Source organism: Haliotis rubra, unplaced genomic scaffold (genome assembly GCF_003918875.1).
Source record: "Haliotis rubra isolate DU_JTF1 unplaced genomic scaffold, ASM391887v1 Scf295, whole genome shotgun sequence".
Lineage (NCBI taxonomy): Eukaryota > Metazoa > Mollusca > Gastropoda > Lepetellida > Haliotidae > Haliotis > Haliotis rubra.
In genome coordinates, this window is record NW_025766963.1 from 29,451 (window position 1) to 46,247 (window position 16,797).

Here is a 16,797-nt window from a genome sequence, read left to right on the forward strand (position 1 = left end):
ATAAACTTTGATGGTTTTTGTGACCGGTTATTTTGACAATTTCTCTAGCCGCAACACCTGCATGTGATAAGAGTGTTACAGTGGTGGACCGAACACAGTGGTTCGTGTACTGCTTACCAAGACCACGTGTAGTAGAGATTTGCTTTATCATTGTTTTTAGCATGTTATGGCCCAAAGGTTTTGTGGTATACCAAACATCGTCACTTTCAGAGAAATGTCTGTGTGGTTGTTGCAGAAACGCGTGATTTGGGGGATTCAGTTTGGAAACAAATTTTCTGAATGACAGAACTGGACATAGAAGGGTGCTGGTGGCACAGATGCGGGGTGTAGCATATTCTTTGTCCCCGATACCGCCAGGATGTTGTTTTGTGGCCTCACTGTGAGTCATAGTAACAAACTCGCAGCCAACATCATCAACTTCAACAGCAAAAGAATGAAGAGATAACTCCATTTGATTCCCACATCCCCTGCGCCTAAATCCCAGTGTAAGATCAAACCAAACTTTACTTTGAAGATCAACAGGATTATCAGTGTTTTGCTGATAACGTATCTTTATCAAATCCCCCTCCGAAATAGCATGGTGATGTTTGGCAATGTTGAGACCTACCTGTAACTGCTTTATTTTTCTAAGCATTGCACTAAAAACTGTACTGGCAGAGTGAAACTGTCTTGAAGAATGTTGAAGGAAAACAAAGTTCTGTGGATAGTCAACTTCTTGATTGCAGTGAGTGCGACGTATCACTTGCTTGATAATGGTGTTAGTACCTACACCGAAACGTCACACTCATTGCAATAAAGAAGTTGACTATCCATAGAACTTGGTTTTCCTTCATTCCTTCATCTATACAACTTCTAAAATGCCTCTCAAAGAAGTTGAAGAATGTTCACGTTCAAGTTAAACGGTGGCTGATGAAGATGTCTGGAATCGCTGCCCGGATTCCGATATATGAGGACTTAGAGTAAAAGTTGCCTTCGCTGTTCTGGACCTCTGCATAGAATTTAGAACTTTATTCAACTCATAGACAGGGAGAGTCTTGAAATCAAGCCACTCTAAATTGAATGAAAGGAAAACAAAAATGACTTTCTTGATTTATACTCAACTATGATTTTCAAGGTGTAAAACTTTCCGAAGTTGTTACGTTTTCTTATAGATGTTATTTTTTTTAAGTCGTTTATCATGTTTATTAGTTCTTACGTTTTAGGATTCTCACACCCCAAGTGTTAGTTCGCAAAGTAATTTTACTTCGGGAATCCAAAACGATGATCTCCAGTTCAGTGTCGCTTACGGTCTTGAAGAGCTTTGAAGCGGGTTCATGTCGTCCTTCATCTGGGGAAATAATGTTAATGTATTTTAAGTTTATTGTTGTTTACGATAATAAATGTCATTTTAATTTTTTTAATCATATTGTTTTGTACTTTGTTTTGGAGTAGCAACCGTATGCAGTACAGTTATGACTGTTTTGTAGGTAGAATCTAGCGTTGATTAAGTGACACTGAATAAGGCTAATAGGGGTACCTGTCTTCTCATGTTTAAGAATTTCATTTATATCAGTTGATTCCAGTAGGTCGTCATCGAACCATTCCGATTTTAGATCAAGTTCTTCTCCAGATATCTCGTAGAGGTTACTGATATGAAAATCGCCGATGTCTGAGTTAGACGACATGTTTGTTTACAAACATTTGGGTCAGAGAGTGCTATGTATTCATCGTATTCATATAAAGCGGTCTACGTGTAATTAGCGGTCCTTTGATTCAGGTTTAAGAATGGTCACATGCAATAATCAACCAATCAGAATCGAGTATCCCACAATGTCGTTGTGCTAGAATGAATCTTTACAGAAACAATTTAATACACAATACAACACTGTTCTACAGTGTCTACAAACACTGTCACAAAACAACAGCAACTGGTGCATCATGTCCTCCAACATGAATTCGCTGATGCTCTCATTATATATATAATGTCTCATTTATTTCAGTAAATGTATAATCAAGCCAAAAGTTGTTGATAGGAGTTGACTTCATTAACAATTTCCATCAAACATCCAGTCTAATTGCAACATCAGTGCATCTTTGCTGTCCCTGTGCTTAACTCATTAAGCCCAAGAGCCCCATCACTACTCAACACCTGGAAGCCCTCGCTGATTGCCCACTCTCTGTGCCGAGACTAATTAGTGCTAGTCACACCTGATTTCCCTGGCAGGTTTCGGGGATCACAGGAAACTGTCTAGTCGTACAAACAAGTCCTGATTGTTTAATTGTGTCGTAAAGATATATGTTGAAAGAAATCAGGTGTGAATACATGTCGTGTATTGCAAGCTTTATGTAATTTTATTGCAAGTTTCTCTTGTAGACCTTTTGTCGGCTTGTACATTTATATTTTATCACAATATGCATACACATGTATTCTTTGTATGTAACAGATGAGACACACGTTAACAAATTCTCTCTCTTATATCATCGTGTGAGGTTTAAATTTACAAAACATCTATGACAACGACATACTGTAAAGAAGAATTTACTTTCATACTTTATAATCTTCGAAGAAAATAGCGATTTTGCCGATACATTTCTAGTGTTTACGAATTATTTTAATGAAAGTACTATAACGCTAGTCTGTGACTAGCACAAAGCACATTCATAGCTTTGCACTTTATTTCATACAGATTTAATGCAGAAAACATACGTGACCATACAAACATACATATACAAAATGTATACTACATATTACTTGCATAGACATAAAACAAAGTCAAGTGATAGGGCTGTCATCAAATTTCCGAATAGAACGTTTGGTATCTCAACTGTTCAATGTAGTGGCTGGTCATATGTTATCTGCACCAATCAGTATCATGAGATACCTGTCACAGAGGAAAGGACAGGTGACGGTGATGGCTGAAATTTCTGAAGAGCACGTTTGGTCACTCAGCAGCTTGGATAGAGATTGGTTATTGGCTATATCCTTGACCAGTCGATATGCTGGGTTTCGGCTTTATCAACTCAAGCTATCATGTAACAGTTTGTGTATTGTAAACATACACACTGGTAACGATGTATGAAATATACACATAAGACAAATAGGAGTAGATAGTCACTTTGGCGAAGTTTATTTGTCCTCATTTTAGTGTTTTTCGATAAGTAAAACAAAGAGATTGAAATCCAACCACTGAGTAGAGGTAGTATTTATTTTCATATACATTTTATGCACACAACTAGTACATAAAACATAATGGTTTGCTGTACATGTAAATATAATCTTCACCTTGATACTGAATGACTATCCAAACTAGAGTACACGATTACAGAATTTCGAGGTGACACTATACTGAATTATTATAGTGTATAAACTAGCAGTTGACACCCCACCCCAATATTTATGAAGGTGGAAGTGCCTATATCTTTACTGAATGCAAACAAGGTTCATAAGATTACAGATGTGCATGCATGTATAAACATCACAGAGAGGGTGACTCCATAAAGCAAGATGTCCAATGATATAACAGCATCTGTTTATTTTATACTTGTCAGGGGACAAACCTTTCAACAAGGACGTAACTACATATGCATTCTACCGAGGCTGTTATTTCAAGGTCGAAAGAGGCGTTCAATTATCTCATTACTGTAATCTGCTTGAATGATTATACGCGTGTGTATCGATACCGTAACTGATATACTATCCAGCTTTTATTGACGATTGATCAATAGAGACTGAGTTGATTGATACACATGATAATTGCACCGGATTTGATAATTACACAGATCAAATACAAACGTTTTACAGAATGCTCATGTAAATTGCATAGAAAACTGACAATTCAAATCAACATGAAACTTCAACAGCTTGAACAAAAATGCTTGAAATACCTTTGTATGGCTTACATGTAATAACTTATGATATTACTTCTGTCCATGTGTGACAATGTTTTGAATTACCAACTGACTGTCTTTTGTAACAAACGTAGTAAAACATTTCATTGTTGTAATAACACTGACATGTATATATGTATTCGATGCAAAGTAGCGACTTATCACTTTATATTCGCTTAGGTAACATTACTGAACTTTAGATTATGGGAAACAACTAGTTACAATTCAGTAAACTTCAAATTAGTAAGTTCAATTATGTTTAATCTATTCGAGCTTGGATGTATAATTATTTGTGTTTATACATTATGTTTCAGTATATGAAACATGACAACGTAATGATGCCTCAAAAAGTAAATTCAAACTATTCTATTGTGTTTGAATTCTTTGTATGTCCTTGAAAGTTAGTATATTGTTTCCTATTTATTAGGTAGTTGAAGGAAATATAATTTTTAGTAACCTCTAAACCATTACATCTAATTCAATCAAGGTGCATACGAAGTATTTTAGTATCCATTCCCAAGGAAGAGTACCAGGCACTTACCTCTGTAAAAACATCATAATCCCCTTTCTCGCTGACATGCGTTCATTTGCTAAACGCTGTACAAGCCTATGATAATGATTAGCAATTGTTATCAAAACACTTTAAATACTTCTTCTGATTGATACTAAAGGTGGGATCTCTCGTAAGAAAAGCTAATATTTGCTCAGTACTGCTAAATTGGTTGAAATAATAGGTACAGTGCGATTTGTCAAAGTACAACACACATGTGCGTCTCTCGCTGAATAAGAGGTGCTTTCTGTTGACAGCTCTCGCTGTGAGAAACTGCTAATTACCTGCCCCATAAACACGTCACTCGCTGTGAGGAGCTGATTAATTTGCCCCATATGTGCGTCTCTCGGCCTTAATGAGTTAAAGGTAGATTAAAGTGAACCAGTTTGATGTCTTATTGCTGTTTGTGGTACTCTGTAGTATTCTTGGATCAGTTGCCTCACATGCAGACAAATAAGACTTGAAAAGGGCTCTTTGTTTCCAAGTTTCATTGCTACTGTGTATGCAAGGAGTCAGCTGTCAACTGATGTAATACAGGTTGTCATATATGTTTCTGATGGCAAGTGTGTAGTGCATTCTAACTTCCTAGTTAGATCTAAAGGCCAAAACATATTCTTACTTAAAGGCCGGAGTGCAAACTTAAAAAGACCTCATGGGTTTCCAATATTGGTCTCCCATTAGCTATTCCTCAGCAGTGTAGATATTATCTGCCCATTAGTGACAGGACTGTAATGGCTATGGGTGCCTGGTGGTGTGCGCCTAGCGATGTCAAAGGTTAACCTTGGAATTTACTTAGCTACAACAATAAACATGTGCCTTATAGTAAATGTCCTTCAACCCTTTCACTACATATTTTGATGACTGAAGAATGAGTGAGTGAGTTTAGTTTTAGCAATATTCCAGCAATATCTCAGCGGGGGACACCAGAAATGGGCTTCGCACTTTGTACCCAGATGACTTAAAGAACAAATAAACTTTGTTTTTTGTACTCTTTTAACTATTACATATGAAAGATTTGTGGTTAGTCTTATGCGGAACACCAAATTCATTTTTTTAAAAATTGTGGTTAATTAATACCGAGCGATTAAAAGTTGCCAGAAAGTCGCCTGCTTCACTCTCACCCGCCAACGAAACCACTGACAGGTTATGTAACTCTGTCGCCAGAGCACTGCAGTGACGTCTTATGAGGAAGGATTTTCAGTTGTATAGAAAGTGTGTAGCAAGCTCGTCATTTTGATGATTTCTTAACATCAATGAAGACATGCCCGAATTGTTGCGTTGTCGTCAATTGCTCCTAGGGGTCGGGCGATGGTGTCACCATGCACAGATTTCCACAGGACCCTGCAGTTCGTGCTAAATGGGTTATGTTTGTGAGTGCGAAGCGAGCGTTGTGGAAGCCTGAAACGATATCTTACTTGTGTTCAAATCGCTTCACGGAAGTTAAAGAATCAAAGCTACTTACTAGTTGTAGTAAAAAATGTATATGATTGATGACCATAAAGATTTTCCATGACACAACTTGTAACATAACGATTTCTTCCTCGGAAGCGAGGTTGTGGTCGACGTAACAATAATACTGTAAATAGTATTATAGTGACACCCACGTCGCTTCCACGAGAGAAATTGTTATGTTATAAGCTATGTCATGCAAAAGCCTATTGGCCATCAATCAAATACATATTTTACTACCAGTAGAAAGTAGTTTTGATTTTGTAACTCGGTGAAAACAAACCAAAATACCATTTATCCTCAGACTGGCGGATGTTCGCGACAGGGCGCCACCATTTTTTAAATTCATAAAGTCACGGGCTAAAGTCTGTTAGAATTAATGAGATTATGGTTTGTTTTCATCAAGTTAGAAAATCAAAACTACTTTCTACTCGTAGTTACATATGTATTTGAATCATGACCAAAAGGATTTTGCATGACACAACTTGTAACATAACAATTTCTTCCATGGATGCGAGGTGGGGGTAGAAGTGACAATACTGCACGATAAATTTCTTGCTACATTCACGTGGTTAGATCCACTCACCAATATGTAGATACTAGTCAATATATGTCTTTATATTTGGTCTTATAATCCTAATTAGTTTATTTTCATATTTTCTGCTGATACTTATAGTGAATTTATAACAGGACTGTAATATGTGAATCATAATTCGCACACACACCCTAGTGTATGTTGTCTGTCTCATTACACTTCACGGCAAAAACAATGATTCTGTTGAATGCTACGACAAATGAATAAAAATAAAATGCAAATATTAAAATTAAAACAGATTAAAGTTATAGGAACAATGTCAGGCTATTACCTTGTCCTTGCCATTCATCTGCAGCTGTTCCAAGTGATGTGTCTTTTAATATGTGAAAAAGTGACATATCATTTCAGGTTTTTCACATTGGTGTATAGTCTCATTGGTCCCCCAAGATAGCACACCTGGCAACTAATTGCATAATGTCCGCCATTCTTTAAAAAAAGTAGTTTAGTTAGCCAATAATGAGCAATCAATCAATGTATTGGCAGTTAATCCTTTGAAAGAAGGACGTTGTTTCTTCGCAGACACAGACACGACAGAGTGTATTCAGTATAGATTAGTAAATCTACATATATAAACACTACCTTTTGACAAATCCGCTGTGCAAGATAAAAGTAATTAATCAATCAGCGTGTTATTGGTTAATCCTTTGATCGATGTTTATAATGTTGAGCATTTACTCCAGACACAAGAAATGCCAAATGGGAACCTTTGTCGGGTAATCTAAGTGGTGTTACCACTAATTATACCTGTTATAATTCATTAACTGACCATCAAGTGAATGATGACAAATAACATGTGTAGGTTTATACCACCTAACACGGGTTACAACAAGGGAGTGTTAATTGCTGTAAGTAAATATTCAGAATTTTTCCTTATCCTGACTCATGCTCTTTTGCTTGGCTTCTTCTTCTTGCGAACACAGTGGAACACTTGTATCTCCCAATTGAAGCTCCCTTCAATGTAAAATCACTAATTAGTACTCACCAAGAGTTGTCTCCCTCCCAGCCATTTGCGCGGAAACGAGGGCGCCACCTCTTGCCACATGCCTCACTCTCTCCTTCTTCGCCCAGTGAGCAGGATGTGAGAGCGCCTGTGTCTCCCTACACATTATATCCTTTGTTTATTCTTAGTTATTTACCTCTCATAGGCTTCTATAGAGGTGTAGCTAGTATCCTTCAACATAATGCATTGATATTTATTCGTGTTTCTGCTGTTTTATTCACGGGACTCCGTGTTTGTTCAGTAGATTGCGTTGATGAAAATCTGCACTATTAGTAAATTACGGTTTTCTGCTGCTGACCCGCATTTAATATGCCCTAGTTGTACTACGCCATGCTCTACTGTTTCATGTTGCAATTATTGTACTAATTTATCCAATTCTGCCTTTGATAAATATTTATTTTTGCGTCTTGAGACGCAGCGCAGCAGATAGGTCCGTAAACAGATTTTAGCCATGGCTAATACACGGAGCCCTTACCCTGTCAACTGCTGTCGGACTGACCCCCTCCCGTCTGGTGTTCCGCTAGAGTCACCCTCGAGGAGGTGGGGACGCAGTCTGCTATCTCAAGAAGCAACCTGCATCCCGGACATCCCGTGCGTCGCAGCCAAAGACTAGGAGGGCTTCCGCGTCGTCTAGCGCAGACTCCGCACCCCAGGGCTACATCCACTTCAAAGGGAAATCAACAAAGTCCAGCAGTACTTTCTCAGCGAGATTGTTCCGTTGCAGAGTTGGGCCTGTATGATGATGATCAACCGATCATCATACCAGATTTCTGGCGGAAGAAGCGTCCAGTGTCGGCAACTATAACATCAGCGCAGATCAGCCGCGCAGTCTGAGTAAGCCTACACTGATGTCAGAGAATCTTCCTGAGGGTCCCGTCGCTACCATCGTAGAAAAGGCAGCAACTACTTCAGCGCAGACCGTCCCAGACGACCTGATGAACCACATAATGAAGTTGATGGAAGATCGCTACGGTCTACAGAGGCCTCTAGTGCCACCTCCACCGCGAAGAGGCCCACCCAGCCTCCTCCACACCTCGGCGTAGAGGCGACCCAGCCGCGCTTACCGCCTCCGCGTAGGGCGACCCAGCCCGCTTACACGCCTCCGCATAGGGCGACCCAGCCCGCCTCCAAGCCTCCGCGAAGGGCGACCCAGCCCGCCTCCACGAAGGACTCTGATCCTCAGCATTCACGGAAGGCTTCACGAAGGACGACTACTTCACCTACCTCGGACCTTGATGACCAGAGAGGACGTTCGCGAAGCAAGATCCTCTCATCCCATGACTCAGACTCAGACTCTCTCTTAAGTGGCTCCAAGGGATTCACCGAGAGCTTTGCGAAGCTACCAGCGTTCGCCAAGGAAGTCTCTGCGAAGGTCACCTTATAGACGCCACTCGTCAGTCCGTTCACCACATCATTCCACTCGCCGATCTCCTTATCGATCGCCTCATCGATCACCTTGTCGATCCACGTACAGATCATCAAGGACTCCACCTCAGTCACTATCGGAGGAGCATCAACACATTATCTGTGACCCGATGTCAGAAGATGAAGATGGTATCGTATTTTCCGACGCAGAAATAAGATACTGGATGGTGAATAGTCTGGAACTATCCTCCCCGTGTAAGAATGAGAACTCAGCCCACACATATCTTATGAAGGAAGATGATGCTGACACAATCACCTTACCTCCGATTGACCCGATAGCAGCGGTGCCAGCTAATCTGGATACAGCCTTTAGTAAAGCCACGAAATCACAGACACCACATGTGCCGCATTTCAACGCTAAGAAGTTTGCAGGTCACAACATGGACCCTTTTTACAAGGCACAAGATATCGATGATAACTATAAGATGATCAGCGATGCCAAGTCCAAGACTTACAGAATAGATGACCGCAAGCTAGTCCAGATGGAAACCATGTCAAGGAGGATGTTCTTTGGTCTGAACAGATCAAGAACAGTCAACGAAACTCTCCTCACGAAGTTCAGAGACTCTACATCTGAGGACGACAGGATGATTTACTCGGCCCTCCTCATACAGAAGAAGGACCAGCAGTTCCTAACGGATCACTTGACAGCACTATCCGCAGCTATAACTATGGCTCGTCGTCAAGGTCTCCTCGCCTCCTGTAATTGGGGTGATAACTTCACCGCATCACTCTACACAGCCCCGTGGTCATCACCGTCAATCTTCGATGGAAGCATAGACAAAGTCTCTAAAGAAGTCTCTAAAGACTCAAGAGAGGTACTCATGATAAAGTCTATGGATACGCTAGCAAGCGTCATCAGACAAACTTCGCAGAGGTACTCAGGCAAATCGAAGTTCTCCGGTCTACAGAAAGCACGGGACAGGAAGATGGCAAGTGTAAGAGGAGCAAAAGAGTCTTTTAAGCCGCCCATACGGCAATTACAGGGGAGGATCTGGAAGAGGCAGGTCATCCAGAGGCTCCGCAACTATAAGCGATGAAGGACAGGTTGAACGACTGGAGTCTTCCACCCCAGCCGTTCCAGTACAACCATCACAAGTGGGTGGGCCTTCAGCTGCACTGGGAAAACTGGGGATTCCTAGAGGATCCATATGTCTCCAACATCCTACAGCACGGATATCAAATACAACTACAGGCCACGCCCCGCTGACAGTCATCCCTCCGAGGTTCGGCTTCCAGGCTCTACAACTACCAAAGTTGAGAGAAGCGGTATCAGCAGCTCCTAACCAAGCAGGCCATAGAAGTACTGGACCAAGTAAACATCGAACCAGGCTTCTACTCCCCAGTTTTCCTAGTGCCCAAGAAAAATTCCAAGGAAAGTTTAGGTCTCATCTACAATATGAGCACGTTCAACAGAGTCTATCTCACGCAAACCGCCAGCGTTTGCATGATACACCTACCACAACTACGGCACTTAATTTGTCCCAGAGACTACATGGCCAGCATAGATCTGCAAGAGGCATATCTACATCCCAATACATCCCGACTCCAGGAAATACCCGGTTTACACTAGGCGGGCTGCATTACCAATGGAAAGTACTACCTTTTGGAATCTCATCGGCCCCTGGTTATTCACAAGAGTGGCGAAACCTATCGTCTCTTACCTACATCGTCAAGGACTACGCAGTCGCGTTCTACCTGGATGACGGGATACAAGTGGATCCAGATCCACAGCGTCTCAGACTACAGTTAAACTTCATCATCAAGCTACTAACACAGCTAGGATGGTTAGTAAATCTACTCAAGTCGGACCTAGAACCTCACGCCAAGATCTGCAATTTCTAGGCATTCGATTTCTCCGCGCGCAGAATCGTATCGTCGTGCCGGAGGACCGATGGATCAAGATCCAACAGACAATCCCTCAAGCCTTACTCTCTCCGCTACCACTCACGACAATGGCAGAGCCTGTTGGGTCTACTCCACGTCAGCTCAAGACATGACAGTCAGAGGCAGACTACAGCTACGTCCGTTACAGGTCCTCATCAACTCTCATCTCGGCGACCCTCAACCATTCAGTCTGCGAATCCGTCAAACCTCACCTACTATGGTGGACCAAGAGATCGAATGTTTGCGATGGAATCTTCTTAATAGAGCCGAAATTGAAAACACATCTCTATGTAGACGCGTCGCTCCAAGGTTGGGGAGCACACCTCGCCAACAGGACGGCATCAGGGTTATGGAGCCAACAAGAGAGCAAACTACACATAAACTTGCTAGAAATGCAAGCAGTAGTAAACGCCATACTACATTGGAGCAACTTACTAAAGAATGCCCAATTGATGATTCACACAGACAATTCAACAGTGGCGTTTTATGTGAACAAACAAGGCTCAACCAGGTCCCCGAACCTATTGACGCTATGTTTTCAATTGTTCGATCTAATCGACAATCTCAACATACATGTCAGAGCATGTCACATTCCAGGAGCAAAGAATGTAATAGCAGACGCTCTCTCTCGGCCACACCTACCATCGCCGACAGAATGGATGCTCCATACAGAGATATTCGCACAAATTATCAAGAAAATAGGAGCTCCACTAATAGACCTATTTGCCACTTTCGCTTCAACAATCAGCTGACAACATTAAGTATCACCAGTCCCAGACCCACTAGCATGGGCAGCGGACGCACTAAGCATATCGTGGGAAGGACTCAGCGGCGTCGCAGCGTTCCCACCACCAGCGTTAATCCACAGGTGTTACAGAAAATCAAGCAAACTTCGGAGCCTCCAAATGATTTGGGTGGTGCCCTACTGGCCAGCGAGCGTGGTTTCCAACTCTTATTCAAGAAATCGGACAACCAATACTACAACTTCCAAAGCGCCGAATCTACTAATACATCCTCACACCAAACAAGCATGCGGAAAGCCAGAAGCATTCCAACTTCGCATTATGGACTGTATTAAGGCATGTCTAAACAAGAGAGGTTATTCAGCCAGAGCGGAAAGCAGTCGCGGCTTGCCTTCGCGCAGCTCCACTTCGCACTTGCAATGCGATGACAAGTGGCACAGTTTTGAAAATTATGCTGCAAAGAAAGGATTTACAGCTAGATATGCTACACATCCACAAGTGGCTGACTACTTATGTTACCTCCACGACAGACTAAACGCGTCTAAAAGGCTCAACATTATCAACATATCTACGCAGCTTTAAGCTCCGTCATAACTATGAGAGCGGGTGTCAAGTTGGCCGAAGACCCCAGAGTTACTGGCCTTACTACGTGCATTCGATTGGAAGATCAGAAACAGAGATTTCAAGGCGGCTCCAGCATGGGATCTAAATATAGTGCTCCAACACCTCACAAGTGAGGCATATGAACCACTGGAATCAACATCATTCAATTTCTGACACAGAAAACTTTGTTCCTGTTATCCCTAGCAGCAGCAGCCAGGATGTCAGAGATTCACGCCCTAGATTACGAGAGAACACGCTTTGATGACAATCATAACATCGTGCATATGGGACTACGCTGGGATTTTCATCGCCAAGAACCAGTTGCCAGGTCAACCAGACAGATTATTCCACGTCCCAGCTCTCTCATCAATTCTCGGGACCTCATGATACACTGGATCTATCATTATGCCCAGTCAGAGCACTGAAAATATATCTACGGCGATCCAAACCGCGGCGACATAAACACAAACGATTATTCATCCCTCTATCGACAGCTACACAGACTGAAGTCTCACGTACAAGTATCTCGATATGGATCAGATCTGTCATACTACGAGCCTACAAGGCTGCAGGACTCGACCTTCCAAGAGCATCTAATCCACATGAAATTAGAGCGCTAGCTTCAACACTTGCTCTACACGGCAATTGCTCTTTGAATACCATCATGGAGGGCTGCTTCTGGAGATCCGATATAGTGTTTGCCAACCACTATCTGAGAGATATCACCATTTCGGTCCCATGGTCCTCGCACAGCAGTTGACAGTCCCTCGGAGAAGATAAGTCAATCTTACGAGATTTTTACTGCTTAGTTCACAACAGTACTATATCGCTAATAACTCCACGAAGTTTATGCTATTATATATTTTAGCTTAAGTCCAATCATAATATTAAGCTCAGTACTATGTCTGTTATATCATAACAGTATCATTAGCTAACAACTCTATGAAGTTTATGCTATTATATTATCAAGCTTAAGTCTATCTTAGTCTTAAGCCTAGTATTCATTTTGTAAATACTTTAGTTAACTTCTCCATTAGGATTAGTTTATTTATGTTTATCATAATATCTATATATTGTAGTAACCCATATATGGCAGCTGATAAGCTTAACAGCAGGAATTATCAATTCAGTGCCTTTATGAAGTTCCCATAGGGGTTATTACAGTTATTACAGTTATCAAATTACTAATTATCTAAATCCAAAGTATTCTGTATTCCCACCTCCGTATCCGTAGGATTCTACAAGCAAAAGAGCATGAGTCAGGATAAGGAAAAATATGTAATTTTTCTGAATAAAATTGATATTTTATACTTATCCTGACTCATGAGGTAAGCCCTCCCATCCTCCCCACATAACACTTTGGATTTCCCTGAAAATTCAAGTGTTGGGCTCGCTATATAAGGCAGAGTGAGGCATGTGGCAAGAGGTGGTGCCCTCGTTCCCGCGCAAATGGCTGGGAGGGAGACAACTCTTGGTGAGTTCTAATTAGTGATTTTACATTGAAGGGAGCTTCAATTGGGAGATACAAGTGTTCCACTGTGTTCGCAAGAAGAAGAAGACAAGCAAAAGAGCATGAGTCAGGATAAGTATAAAATATCATTTTATTCAGAAAATTACATTTCTTCTAGCAATGGCAAAGTAGGGTTGTTTAGTTTACGGATTCAAATAAATCAAATGTCAATTTTTAATAGCATACGTAAAAGACGTCATATTTTTACATGACATGATTACATATCGAGGTAAAAAATACACAGAAATGGGATCAATTTGGATCAGTCATTATACCATCCAGGCATTACAAAACCTGAAAAAGCACACACTGCTTTGATACTTTATTACAATCAGACAAGAACTACCGGGGATATTTTCAAATAACTGCATCTGATCGGCATCAACCCTTCTTAATGTTGCACTGTTTAGGTTGAAGAAATTAATCGTAACCGTGATGAGCGAGGCTGATCATCGCTTTCACTATCACTAGTGTCTGGCTCAAACAAATAAGGCCTAGCGACACCAAGCAATTTTGACAGAATCGTCTATGAAAACAAGTGGTAACTCGGAAACTAGGCAAAGCAGGAAACAAAATCAAATGACAGTAGATTGTGAGAACATATAGCTTTCATTTTTCACAACAGTTGTCACGATTTCAGGTTTATACAAACGTGTAAACAAGATAATTTACCCCCTGAAATGTACTTGAATTCTGCATCAGCCCTCATATCTATTCCTCATATGACGTCACAGAGATGCGCCGCTCTGATTGATTGAAATTTCGTTCGCGGGTGAGAATTGTGCACTGTTGTCAAAAAGGTCGATTTAAGTTAATTAAAGATCGAAATGAGTAGTTTTAATTACAGGGTTTCATTTATAACAATGCCAATTAGTGATTTATGTATTTGTACCCCCTTAGAGTATATGCAATCTTGAAGAGATTAATTTGATTAACATAGATGAAATTTCAAATTTTACTTTATTTCTGAAAAAAACCCTTCAGCATGGTGATGTCAGCATTAAGTAAGTGTGCACCCCTAACCCTGCACAGTATGTGGTCACTGGAGTGGGGAGGGGGGCATTTTCATAGCCTGCCTGAAATATGAAACCCTGAGTGAAACTATTTCCCCACTCACAGGCTTGTTTCCATGGATACGCATCTCCTCTGGCCACCTGACTGATACAGTGGGAAATTCAAATCTGGATTTAAAAAATATAAATATGTTTTGTAGACTGTCTGCAACCATACTTTTTGCTGTGATAATGATAATGTACTTCTTTATACCATGGTTTAATATCATCATGAACCGGTAAGTCAATTTTATGCTATTTCATGGAATGTACTTAAAGGTCACATGCAACGTAAAACACAACTTTGCAGATTCTGATACCTTTCGGTATGGACTTACCGAAATAAATCATCAAAAATGCAAATTCAACTTATAAAGTTAAAAAATAACGCGATGAAAAAAAACGCGCGAAATCGGAGTTCAAACGTTTCACTAATTTTCCCCAGACTTTTCTGAGGAAAACGGGTTTCAACAGCTGGGATGCGCTCATAGCACGTGCGCAGTGAAATAGGTTCGCGCAGCTTGGAAGCGGGTTGTAGGGTGAATACTCGGTGAAGGCTTTGGTGTGAGCTATTTTTCTAATGTTTTGTTGATATCTCACAGGCGCGACCTTTTTATATGTTATGACAGTAAATTAACTGTTTATATAATTTCATTTGTCTATTTCACCACACGTTCTTCTTACCGAGTCACTTTCTCAGTTCGATACTTAAAAGCAATGTCATTATTCAGCGTTGTACAGAATTTCTAACTGTGATATAGATATGTCGTTGTCACAGACAAAACTCAATGTCTTGTTTTATTGACACCTGTACTGTGTGTCTGCCTGCCTGTCTGACAATATTCAATACACAGCTGCTATCACTGACCACATGCAATTTGAACTTAACACCAATCAGGCTATACACCATAAACAAAATGCATTGATTTATGGCCCGAGTTCGGTCTCTGTCACATTATGTAATTACACAGACAGGCAGGTGTGATACTTGTAGACATGACATGTTATGATGTCTGTTGATTGCAAAATGTTATACACCAAAAATGAGCATGTATTTACAAAACCCAACATCTCTATATATAAACACACAATAGCCGTGAGGGCATCTGCAAATGAACCAGCCGTTACACTTGAGTGCACACCCACCCGCTCTGACTGGGTTCGGTATCCCGGCTGCTTCGTTTCTTGGGAAGTAAACCCAAGTACACAATTTTGCACTTTTGATTTGCGATTGCACGCTTATAATTTTGTTATATATTTTTTCATTACCAGCAATGTATATTATATGTCATGAATAAGTGATAATTGTGTTTTAATTATGTTTGATTTTTTGGTTGCATGTGACCTTTAAATACTGCTTTGGTGGTGTCTATTACCGGGAAGGCTACATTTCAATTACATGGCTGTAGCCGGTAAAGCTACATTTCTAACAGATTAATTAATTAATGGATTACCGTAACGGGTAGAAGACTGTTCCTATGCTAAACGCCCAAAGAAACGTTACCCTCCTACCATCTATGAATTAACAACAAAAATATGTTAGAAGATATTAATTAGTTTACAAGAAAACTTAACAACACAGCTTTATGCAAATCACGAACCAAATTCTCAAACGCATTCATATTTAGGTGAGCTGCATCGTTTTCAGAAGTTAAATTGTCCTATTTTCGGCAATGCCGAAATAAACCAATAACAGTGATTTAGATGTCCAAAAGAAAGGTTGAAATAAAATTCTGCTTAAGACAGAGATAAACCATTTAAAGTCACCATTTTTCAATTATTAAAACAAGAAACAACTGTTGTAGAGCAGCAGAGCAGCAGAAAGTTTTCATAAGAAATGTACACATGGCAGCAAACTAAACCATTATCATTATTATTATGTTTTTACAGATTAAGATTTTATTATAATGTGCTAATATTAAAGTATATTATATTGTGCTAATTATAGAAATAAAATCTGTTGTGATCTGAATAAAATTATGAGGAAACATGTCTTGTTTTGTTAAATACGGTAACCTGTTTGAATCACTAAGCATGTTTTTACAGCATAGCCGGGAGAGCCACATTCCATGTGCACACAATCAGAACTATTGCCGGGAGAGCCACATCAATTTTG

General features: G+C 40.4%; 1 protein-coding gene across 2 annotated transcripts in view; it reads left to right on the forward strand.

The window, feature by feature from the left end:
* LOC124282190 (phosducin-like protein) overlaps positions 1 to 16,797 on the forward strand; it is a 74,647-nt gene that overhangs the window by 13,172 nt on the left and 44,678 nt on the right. The gene's annotated exons all lie outside the window — the stretch shown is intronic.